Source organism: Chiloscyllium punctatum, chromosome 10 (genome assembly GCF_047496795.1).
Source record: "Chiloscyllium punctatum isolate Juve2018m chromosome 10, sChiPun1.3, whole genome shotgun sequence".
In the NCBI taxonomy this organism is placed as follows: domain Eukaryota; kingdom Metazoa; phylum Chordata; class Chondrichthyes; order Orectolobiformes; family Hemiscylliidae; genus Chiloscyllium; species Chiloscyllium punctatum.
Window position 1 is genome coordinate 70,695,419 of NC_092748.1, and position 12,201 is coordinate 70,707,619.

Consider the following 12,201-nt stretch of genomic DNA (forward strand, 5'->3'; position numbering starts at 1 on the left):
ATACTGCACAAACACCGCCCCATCCAATCTACTTGATCTAAAGAGCTTCCAGTCAATATTTGGGAAGTTGAAATCGCCCATGACTACTACCCTGTGGCTTCTGCACCTTTCTAAAATCTGTTTCCCAATCTGTTTCTCCACATCTCTGCTGCTATTGGGGGGGCCTATAGTAAACACCCAACAAGGTGACTGCTCCTTTCCTATTTCTGACTTCAGCCCATACTACCTCCAAAGGCAGATCCCCCTCGAACTGCCTTTCTGCAGCCGTTATACCATTTCTAATTAGCAACGCCACACCCCCTCCTTTTTTACCACCCTCCCTAATCTTACTGAAACATCTGTAACCAGGAACCTCCAACAACCATTCCTGTCCCTCTTCTATCCACGTTTCCATGATGGCCACAACATCGTAGTCCCAGGTACCAATCGACGCCTTAAGTTCACCCACCTTATTTCTGATACTCCTTGCGTTGAAGTATACACACTTGAACTCCTCTCTGTGTCCGCAAATATTCCCTGTCAGTGCTACCTTCTCCACAGCCTCCCTATATTCTTGGACATCCTGACAAACAGCTAGCCTACTTGCTGGACTACAAGTCCGGATCTCATCCCCCTTCCAAATTAGTTTAAACACACACCCCCCCCCCCCCCCCCCCCCCTCCGCCCCCGAAGAGTGCTAGCAAACCTACCTCCCAGGATATTGGTGCCCTTCTGGTTCAGGTGCAACCCGTCCTGCTTGTACAGGTCCCACCTTCCCCAGAATGCAGTCCAATTGTCCAAATACCTGAAGCCCTCCCTCCTACACCATCCTTGCAGCCACGTGTTCAACTGCACTCTCTCCCTATTCCTTGCCTCACTGTCACGTGGCACCGGCAACAACCCAGAGATGACAACTCCGTCCGTCCTCGCGTTTAGCTTCCAGACTAACTCCCTGAGCTCCTGAATGACCTCCCCACCCCTCTTCCTACCTATGTCGTTGGTGCCAACATGCACCATGACTTCTGGCTGCACACCCTCCCCCTTAAGGGTTCTGAAGACACGGTCCGAGACGTCTCGGACCCTGGCACCCGGGAGGCAACAAACCATCCAAGAGTCTCGCCTATGTCCACAGAACCGCCTGTCCGTCCCTCTAACTATAGAGTCTCCTATAACTAGTGCTCTCCTCCTCTTCCCCCTTTCCCTTCTGAGCCTCAGAGCCGGACCTCGTGCCAGAGACCCGGTCACTGCAGCTTACCCCTGCTCGCCCACCCCCCCACCGTATCCAAATCGGTATACATATTTTTGAGGGGAATGACCACAGGGGATCCCTGCACTGTCTCCAAAACAAGAACACTGAGTAGCTTACCTGTGGACTTTGTAGGGCCTGGGGTCTAGAATACACCCACTCAAATATCAATCACTTACCTTCCCGACCAGCTCTGCACTCCAACTTCACTTCCTCCAATTTCTCTGATTTTTGAAGAAAGAAAGTCATGTGATAAAAGACCAAGAAAAGAATCCACCAAGCTGGTTGGTTTTGCATATTATTATTGGCTGAAGAGTAGCAAATCATTTTATTTTTCTTTTCTGTAATAAATCCCCAAAGCATGATGCATTATATTTGTTAGAAAGTCTTGATTTATCTTAATAATGAGGGAAATCTGTTCTTCCTGACCTCCTTACCAGTTTCTGTTAGCATTCACTGATCATTAAATAGTGCAATTTAAAGATGTTTACTTTTACTTGCAAACTGGCCAGAAACTCAGTAATTTTTACATTTTGGGTGAGCAATTTTAGCTGGCCTAAGATGCTAGCCTGAAGTTTATACACCATGTTAAATGGGCAGGCATCCTGAAAAAGGGATTACACCCAATGATAAGGATGCATTATCACCTCTAACATCTGCCTCTCAATCACCTATAACTTGATTTTGTTAAAGCACTTGTGCGTCCTGGACTGGGCTCCTAATCCAAGCTAGTGGACTTGTCTGATCTGAGCACAACAGGTCTCCAAGATCCCTCTGCCTCGGTGATTGGACCCTAATTTAACCCCGTCCCAGGTTTTGGTCTTGATGTCATATTTTAATATTTACTGCCTGAGTCATAGTTTATCAAGGTTGGGTGGGAAGTGAAGGTGAGGTGACGAGCAGAGCTTATTGACTTATCCAGCATGTTCAATGGATCAATTCACTCACTCCTGCTTTTAATACATTTGTTCATATATTGTCAAGCCAATAGGCTGTGAGGGTTGTGAAAACCATCAAAAATGTTATATCTAAAAACCGTAATTAGAATTTAGTCTTGCTGAATTCTAGACCAACTCTCTTTAGCAATAAATTCTTAGAGTTGCTTACAGAGCAAAGGTTAAGAGCACAAATATGATTATTCAAGCAGAATTGAAGAGGAAATATTGCATCAGATAGAAGCATAAAAAATACAGACAGGCCATTCAATCCTTTTGAGCCTGATCCACTATTCAATAGGATCATGATGAAGAAAGATATTCAATATTTTGGCCTCAACTGTCTGCTGTCATAGAGAATTCTGTAGCAAGCTCACCACTCCAGGTGAAGACATTTTTCCTCACCTCCGTGCTAAATGGCCTACTTCGTATCCTTTGACTGTAACCCCTGGTTCTAAAGACCTTGTTAATCAGGAACATCCTTCCTGCCTTTACCTTATCTTGTCCTGTTAGCATATTATAAATATCTGAGATTTGACCTCGTCACCATCCCAATTCCTCTGAACTCCAGTGAATGTGGACTTTATAGTCCTAATTGATCCAGTTTTTCTTCATATGTCAGTCTTGCCATCCCAGGAATCGGTCTGGTAAGTATCCTTTGCACTCCTTCCATCCTGCCAGAGCATCCTTCCTCACATAAGTAGACCAAAACTGCACATAGTACTCAGATGCATCTCACCAAGACCCTGTACAATTGCAGCAAGGTATCCCTGCTCTTGTGCTCGAATCCTCTTGCTATGAAGGCCAACATAACTACTTCACCTTGTATTTAGTTCCCTTCTCTGAATCATTAATATACATTATGACTAACTGGGATCCAAGCACTTAGTTCTATGATCACTGGTTATCATTCAAGATGACCTGTTTATTCCTATTCCTTATTTCCTGTCTTCCAACCAGTTCCCTATCCAACACAGTACACTACCCTCAATTGCATATGCTTTCATTTTACATGCCAATCTCTTATATGGGACCTTATTGAATGCCTTCTGAAAATCCAAGTAAATCACATACATTAGTTCCCTGATCAACTCTACTGGCTACATCCTTGAAAGATTCTGCCAAACTTGCCAGATGTGATTTCCTTTTCATACTGACTGTCCAGTCTGTTACTGTTTTCCAAGGATTCTTATTAAATCTTATACAGTGGACATTTTCCTAACTACTGATGTAAGGCTAACTGGTTCCCTGTTTTCTCTTGTATCTCCACTATTAACAGAAGAACATTAGCTGCCCTCCAGTCCATAGAAATTGTTCCAGATTCTATGGAATCTTGGAAGATGGCCATCAACACATCTGTTATTTTGAGCGCCGAGTCCTTATGTACTCTGACAAATCTCCAGAGCCTGACAATCTTCACCTCAAACTTTAATCCCATCAATTTCCCCAACACTCTTTCCCTACTAATTTCCTTCTGTTCCTTTCTCACTAGACCATGCGTTGCTCAATATTTGTGGCATGTTATTTGTGAAGTCTGTCCTAAAACAATTATTTAGTTATTCTGCCATGTCCCTGTGCCCTAATCGAAGTTGTCCTGTTTCTGATTGTAAGAAACCTACGTTTGTCCTCACTGATCTTTTATTTTTACATATCTATATACTTTTTTTAATGATCAATTTGTATGTTCCCTGTAAGCTTACTCTCCTACTCCAATTCTCCGATCTTAATCAATCCCTTTGTCCTCTTTTGTTAAAACCCACACTGCTCCCACTCGTCAGGTCTGGGTTATTCCTTGGCCCAATTTGAATGAATCTTCCTTGGATTTAATACTATTCCTAATTTTCCTTGTTAGCCGTGGCCTGGCCACCTTTTCCATTTTACTTTTGCTTGCTCCTGTCTGGTGCTATTTTTGCAGTTAACCATGTACTTGTTCAATGTTTGCCATTACCTTTCCATCATCATTTACTTTAAGTAACATTTCCTAAAACAATCATTGCCAACTTGTGCCTCATTCCCTCTGCAAAAAAAATCAAATATTAAAAGTTGAACACTTTCACGGTCTGTTCTGAAAAGTAAAAACTCTGTCTATTTAATGTTTGGCTTTAAGAAATTGAGGAGCCATTGACCTAGCAGTATTAGTGTAGACTGTTATTTCAGTGATCCTAATTCCAATCTCCCATGGCAGATGGTGCAGTTTAAATTCAATAAAAATCTGGAATTCAGAGTCTAATGATAACCATGAAATCATTGTCAATTATCAGGCAAACCTATATGGTTTGTTAACATCCTATAGCGAAGGAATTGCCATCCTTAGCTGGTCTGGCCCACATGTAACTCCAGCCCCACAGCAATGTGGTTGACACTTAACTGCCCTCTGCATAATAAATGCCAACCGAGCCATTTCAGGAATGATTTTTTTTTTTAAAATTGCAGAATCTAGATAGGATGTGACAGAGGGTTTATCCTAATCCTAGGTGTCCGAATTACAGCTGTCAGTACCCAGACTCAAGATGGTTTCCTAGTAGTCGACAATGTTATTTTTGGCAGAGTTAATCAAAGGAAACAAATTGAAAAACCTTTGGGTCCGTCGTGAATGCTAATCTAGTGTCCTGACAGTATAAGGTGCTGTCCAGTCAAAAAAAGGTGCAAACCTTAGATTTTTTTTTCATACAGACCTTAACTCATCGATGTTCGAGAAGTTTAATACCAAAAACCAAATACTTTCACAGCAATCTTATGACGCAGCAGCTTACACTAAAGGTTGTGCATGTTGCTCCCTGGAGCAATATGATTGTGGAAGTTCTGTCAAGCATTTAAAGAATGAAGGGCAGTAGAGCTCTTAGGAAATTTGAATAAGGAGAGCATTCTGTCTGAATATATCACTACCTGGTATGGCAACTGTACCATTCAAGATTGGAGACAGTTACAGAGAGTGGTGAACGCGACCTGGACAATCACAAAGGCTAATGCCCCATCTGTAGAATCCATCTACCAGGCCCGCTGTCAAAGAAAGGCTGCCAGCATTCTCAAAGATCCATCCCACTGTAGCAATGCTTTTCAGCAACCTCTACCATCGAGTAGAAGGTACAGAAGCCTGAACACACATATCAACCGGTTTTGAAACAGTTTCTACCCTACTGTTGTTAGAATTCTGAATCGACTCACAAACTCATAGTATTCGCCTGTAACTGTTTTTGATTTTGCTGCTGTTTACCTATTATTTACTTATCAATGTCATTTAACTCTGTGATCTGCCTGTATTGCTCACAAGACAAAGCTTTTCGCTGAACCTCAATACATGTGACAATAAATTCGATTCGATTCAATTTTAGAAGATTGTAAAATAACACCTATTTGTAATAGAGTATTTTTTGTAAAAAAAAGACTACTATGGACATCTATCTTTCTTTCCCAGGAGCAGATTTGGCTTAGTTGAGGCTGAGCATGCAATGTTTGGTCTGGTATTTAAGAAGTAGGAGCAGAAGTAGGTCATTCAGCTTTTTGAACCCAATCTGTCATTCAAAGAGATCATGGCTGGACATTCTACTTCAACACAACTTTTCCCATATTCCTTGCTGATCTTTATGTGGACAAATCTATCAATCATACTTTTTAAGTATACTCGCTGAGCTTCAGCAAATATCTGGGGATGAGAATTCCAAAGATTTTCATCAGTCTCTGAGTGAAAAATTCTTCCTTACCTCAAACTTAAGTGGCCTGCCCCCTACTCTGAGACAGTGATCCCAGGTTCCACATGCACCCATTGGTAAGGTGAATCCTCCTTCTTGTACTTATTTAGTTGATCCCTGTGTGAATTTGTAGTTTGAATGAGATGAGCATTACTGGCTAGACTAGTATCTGTCGTCCAGAACTAATTGCCTGAGAGAAGGTGGTGGAGATGAGCTACCTTCTCGAGTGGATGCAATCCTTGACATGTCAGAGCTCTGACAATGATTTGACCCACTAATAGTGAAGGAATAGCAATATGTTTCCAAGTCAGGGTGGTGTGTAGCTTTGAGTAGAGTTTGCAGGTAATGGTATTCCCATTCACCTGCTGCCCTTGCATTTCTAATTGGTAGAGGTTGAGAGTTTTGGAGGTTCTGATGGAGAACCTTTGGTGAATTACTGCAGTGCATCTTTAATATGGTACACCCTGCAGCTACTGTGCATCATTGATGAATGTTCAAAAATGGTGAATGGCATGGCAGGCAAAAGGGTTGCTTTGTCCTGGATGGTGTTGAACACTTTGAGTGTTGTTGAAGCTGCGGTCATCTCGGCAAATGGAGAGTATTCCATCACATACCTGACTAGTGCTGTGTATATATAGCGAACAATCTTTGTGGAGGCAAGAGATGATCTTTTTTGGCAGACAATTCTTAGCGTCTGACCTGATTTTGTAGCCACAGTATTGGCATAGCTCATCCAGTTCAGCTTCTCGTCACTGGTAACCTCCAGTATGTTGATGGTGAAGCTTTAGTGATTGTAACATCATTGAACATCAAGGGGCAATGGATAGATTCTCTCTTGTCAGCGATGGTCATTGCCTGGCACTTGTGTAACATCAACATTATTTGCTATTTATCAGCCCAAGCCTGGATGCTGTCCAGGTCTAGTTGCATTTTGACATGGGCTGCTTCATAGAAACATATAGTCATGCAGCATGGAAACCGAACCTTCAGTCCAACTTGTCCATTCTAACCAAGTTTCCCAAATTAAACCAGTCCCACTTACCTGCATTTGGCCCATAACCCTCTAAACCTTTCCTTCTCATTTTTTTCCGTATTCATTCAAGGGATGAGGATGTTGCTGACTAGACAGCATTTATTGTCCATCCCTAATTACCCAGAGGGCAATTAAGAGTCATATATAGGCCAGACCAGGTAAGGAAGGCAGTTTCCTTTCCTGAAGGACATTAGTGAACCATATGCTTTTTCTGACAATAGACAATGCATTCATGGTCATCATTAGACTCATAATTCCAGATATTTTTATTAAGTTTAAATTTTACCATCTGCTGTGTCAGGATTCGAACTGGAGTACCAGACATTATTTGGGTTGACAGTTCAGCAGTAAAGCCACTAGGTCATCGCAAATATCTTTTAAATATTGCAACTGTATTTGCAGTTCATTCCATATATGAATCATACTCTGTGTGAATAAGTTGCCCTTCAGGTCCCTTTTAAATCTTACTCCCCTTACCTTAAAACTATCACCCCTAGTTTTGAACTCATCCACCATAGGGAAAGGACTTTGGCTATTTATTTGCTCAATGCCCCTCATGATTTTATAAACCTCTAAGGTCACCAATCAACCTCCTACACTCCAGTGAAAAATGTTCCAGCTTATCCAACCTCTCTTTATAACTTAGATCTTGATTCCTGACAACATCCTAGTAAATAATTTCAGAACCCTCTCCAGATTTATAACATTCTTCCTATAGCAGGTTAACCAGAACAGTACGCGGTACTCCAACAGTGGCCTCAATAACATCCTGTACAACCTCAATCAAAGCAAGCATGCTAAACGGCCTTTTTAACTACCCTCAAGATTAGAGTGGTGCTGGAAAAGCACAGCATGTCAGGCAGCATCCGAGGAGCAGGAAAATCGATGTTTTGGGCAGGAGCCTGGTTCTTGATGAGGTGTTCCTGCCTGAAACATCAATTTTCCTGCTCCTCGGATGCTGCCTGACCTACTGTGCATTTCCAGCACCACTCTAATCTTGACTCTAATCTTCAGCATCCACAGTCATCAATTTAGCCTTTTTAACTACCCTATGTACCTGTGACTTTTGAAGAACTATGTACATAAATCGCTAGGTGTCTCTGTTCAACAATGCCACCAGATGCCTACCATTAACCATATAATCTTGCCACTGTTTGTTTTAAAAAATGCAATATCTCACATTTATCTAAATTAAACTTCATCTGTCACTCCTCAGCCCATTGACCTAAATGATCAAGATTCTTTGTAATGTTACATAACCTTCTTCAGTGTTGACTATACAACCAATTTTGGTGTCTTCTGCAAACTTGCTAACCAACCTCTTGAGTTCTCATCCAAATCATTTATATAAATGACAAACAACAGTGGACGCAGCAATGGTCCCTGCAGAATATCACTGGTAACAGGCCTCCAGTTTGAAAAACAACCCTCTGCCACCAACTCTGTCCCCTACTACCAGCCAATTTTTAAATCCAAGTTGCAAGTTCCCTCTGATTCCCATGTGATCTAAATTTACTAATTAGTCTACCATGCAAAACTTTGTCAAATACTTTACTAAAGTGCATATGCTGAAGGTCAGAGTCGAAAAGTGTAGTGCTGGAAAAGCACAGCCAGTCAGTCAGCATCTGAGGAGCAGGCGAATCAACATTTCGAGCATAAGCTCTTCATCAGGAATGAGGTCCTCATTCGTGATGAAGAGCTTATGCTTGAAACCTCAATTATTCTGCTCCTCAGATTCTGACTGACTGGCTGTGCTTTTCCAGCAACATACTCTTCGTCCATGTAGATCACGTCTACTGCGCTACGTCCTCAAAAAACTCATTCAAGTTTGTGACACACGATTTCCCATACACAAAGTCATGATGACTATTCCCAATCAGTTCTTGCTACTCCAAATTCATGTAAATCCTGTCTCTCAGAATACACTCCGCCAACTTACCCACTACAAATGTCAGACTCATCAGTCTTCCCAGGCTTCTCCTTTATCGCTTTTCTTAAATAAAGGCACAATGCCAACCATTGTCCAGGCCACTGGTACCTCATAGTGTTAGACATTTTCTAAATGATGTGGAACATGGGAAATCATCAACGAATGTCCCCACTTCTGACCCCATAATTGAGGGCGTTTCACTGTTGAAGCAGCTCAAGATGGTTGATCCTCGGAAACTACTATTAGGAACTTCTACAGAGATGTCCTGGAGCTGAGATGACTGACCTCCAACAACCGGAATCATCTTCCTTTGTACCAGACATGATTTCAACTGATGGAGAGTTTGCCCCCTGGTTCTCATTAACCCCAGTTTTAACGTTTAAAACAAAAAAAAAGATTGGCAGAAAAGACAACACAGCCTCTTGGAGGAATTGCACAAGTTGGTTGTCCAGGTCTAGAGCCTCAAAAGCTTTGTGAATAGGTGGGTGAGCTAAAATGTTTGATTTGTCTTTCAAGAAGTGGCCAAACAATAATGTTATTGATTAGCTGATTGAAAAGGTACACTGCAAATTCCATCAGAACTATTGTGACTTGAAGAGTTGGAGGAAGTGTGCCTTGCTGCTGATAATCATACCCTTGAAACTTGAGGGGGAACACTGTTGTCAGGCAGAACAGCTAGTCCATTTTGCATGACCACAGGACAACTTATTTTGGAATTGTGAAGCCACATTTGATGATGGGAATGGGATGGTGGACAGAGTGCAAACAACTGTCAATGCATAAGATATATCTTTGTTGTATAAATTATTAAAAAGGAAATTTAAGTTTTTGTTAGAAGTTTTATTTGCCTGTAAGTTCATGCATAATTTGTATTGATTTCAGTTTATGTTTAAAGTAAAAGCTGCAAAAAGTGGAACTTTGTTGGTAATCTCTTCCTTTGGGGGTGATTCAGTAACGTAGGTTATTTTGCTTTAACATTTCCCGAGGGGAATTGTAATTACATTTGTAATTGGACACTGTTCAATTTGTAATGAAGAAGAAAATATATTCCAACTCCATGAGATTCGGGTTAACTCTTAATTTATTTGTAGCATTAACATAATAAAAGAGTATTTTTCAAATTGTATTTGTTACACATTATATAGCTGGGAACATATTGGAAACATTCAAAAATAAGCAGTAAAGTGTTGCGTTGTACAAAACCTAGTATACAGTGGATGGCTTTTATAAATGCTTAAAAATAGTTATGTAACACACTTCACAGAAGAACAAAATTGTCAAAAAAGAATTGGTTTTCAGTTTATAAATTCTAGAAGACAAAATGCCCAATTGCCACCATGCAAAAAGGCAAGATAAGAAAGAATATTAGTCAGAACATCAGTTGCAGATTTTTTTTTTGCTTTACAGTAGGGTGAAAGTGCTTGGAAACTGTCTAAAACTATACCAGTATGAAATTTGTTGTGCTCAAATACACTGTCCAGTTTTATGTAACAAAGGCAAGTTTGGAAGACACCCATACTGTTAAGCTTTTGTAACCAGCAACAAGAATATTCTTACTTACAAAGTATAGATGCTTTCAAGTACGAGATCCTGGTTCTTGGTGTATTAATAGAATTTTATTTATTTATTTTTTACAAACATTCATGTCTTTTAAATTATCCACTGATATGGTATCTGTCTCCAAATTCCATTTCTTTCTTTGCTATAATTTATTTTAATGTGATTATTTACAATGTTATATGCAAAACTTTCCAGTTAAAAGTGAAATTGTGCAAATTTAAATCTTGAATGATTACAGCAGTAATAAATACACCAAAAAAGCAAACAGTAGGTGACACATTTTGGATAGAGTTGATTCTCACTCAAATAAGTCCTGACAGAGAATAAAGCAGACAAGGAATATAGTTATCCCTTTATAAATATTTATGGACATTACAAACAATGACAAAATAATAAAAATAATGCATTTCAGATTTAAGTATATCTTGCCTGGATCACAAGACATCCTCAGGTAATTTAATGAAAATGTACAATGGATATATATTTTATTCTAACAGCGAGGAAGACTTTTTGCTCCTACAGTGAACCAGCACAGACGCAATGGGCCAGATGGCCTTCTGGGCTGTATTAGTTCTGTGATAAAGATTACAAACGAACAAATTTTGTGACTCTCTTTTGGATATCAGACGAATGCTAACTTTTTCTTTATAGATCCGCCTTATGATGATATTGTGAGAAATGAATGTTTGAGTGATAAAATGATTTTTAAACCGTTATGTATATTACATTATAGCTTATTATAATGCAGGACATAAGACACTACACAGTAAGTTATTTCTGAATATATGAGATGGAAATCGTTAAAATTGTAGTAATAACTATGATTTAATTCTCAATGAAACAATTTACTTTGACAATCAAAAATCCTTTAAAGGTTCCATGAAACTGTTTTAAAGTATATATCATATTTCTATCCATGGCACAACCAGAGAATAGCAACTATGATAAATAATAAATGTGATAAATAACATCTTTTATATTTCATGGGAATCTAATGCCCCACTCAGCAGTTCTTTGGTTACCATTTTAAAACTCCCTTCAGTGAATTGGAGTTAAACTGATGAGCTACCATAGGCGATGATCAGAGTTCAGGCATAATTGTTGAATCCAAATAAAAGGATAGCCAAATCTCTTATGATTAGACAATGAAGCGTTAAAAACAGTTATTTACGTTTTCCTCAATGCTGAAGCGTCACTGCCTTGATGAAAAATAACTTATTAAATTTATGTTTAGGGAAAGACAGGCACATTTAATTAATTTAAGTGCACACAATATTTAAATGAACATGGCCAGTTGGCAGTGTGCACTTTTAACACAGGCTCTAGAATGTCACTTATCACTTCTGTAATGAATTCATCTGAAAGTTATGCAATGTGGTTTTTGATAATTTGGGGCACTTTTCGGTCCCAAATGCCATGCATACATTAGTTGCCAGGGCACTAGGGTTTGGATATAAGTGTGGAAATCCATATCACTCGGTTCTGTCTTACTTGTGAACAGCACATGTTTCCTGCAGTCAATTTATTGTAGCTACATAAAATCATAGAATTATAGAATCCCTACAGTGTGGAAACAGGCCATTCAGCCCATCTCATCCACATTGCCCCTCTGAAAAGCATCCAATCCAGACCAACCCAAACACCCACCCTGTCCCTGTAACCCTGGATTTCCCATGGCTAATCCACCTAACCTGCACATCTTTGGACTCTGGGAGGAAACCAGAGCACCTGAAGGAAACCCACACAGACATAGGGAGAATGTGCAAACTCTACACAGACAGGTGGTCCCTGATATAGACAACTGTGCTAACCACTGAGCCACCGTGCCA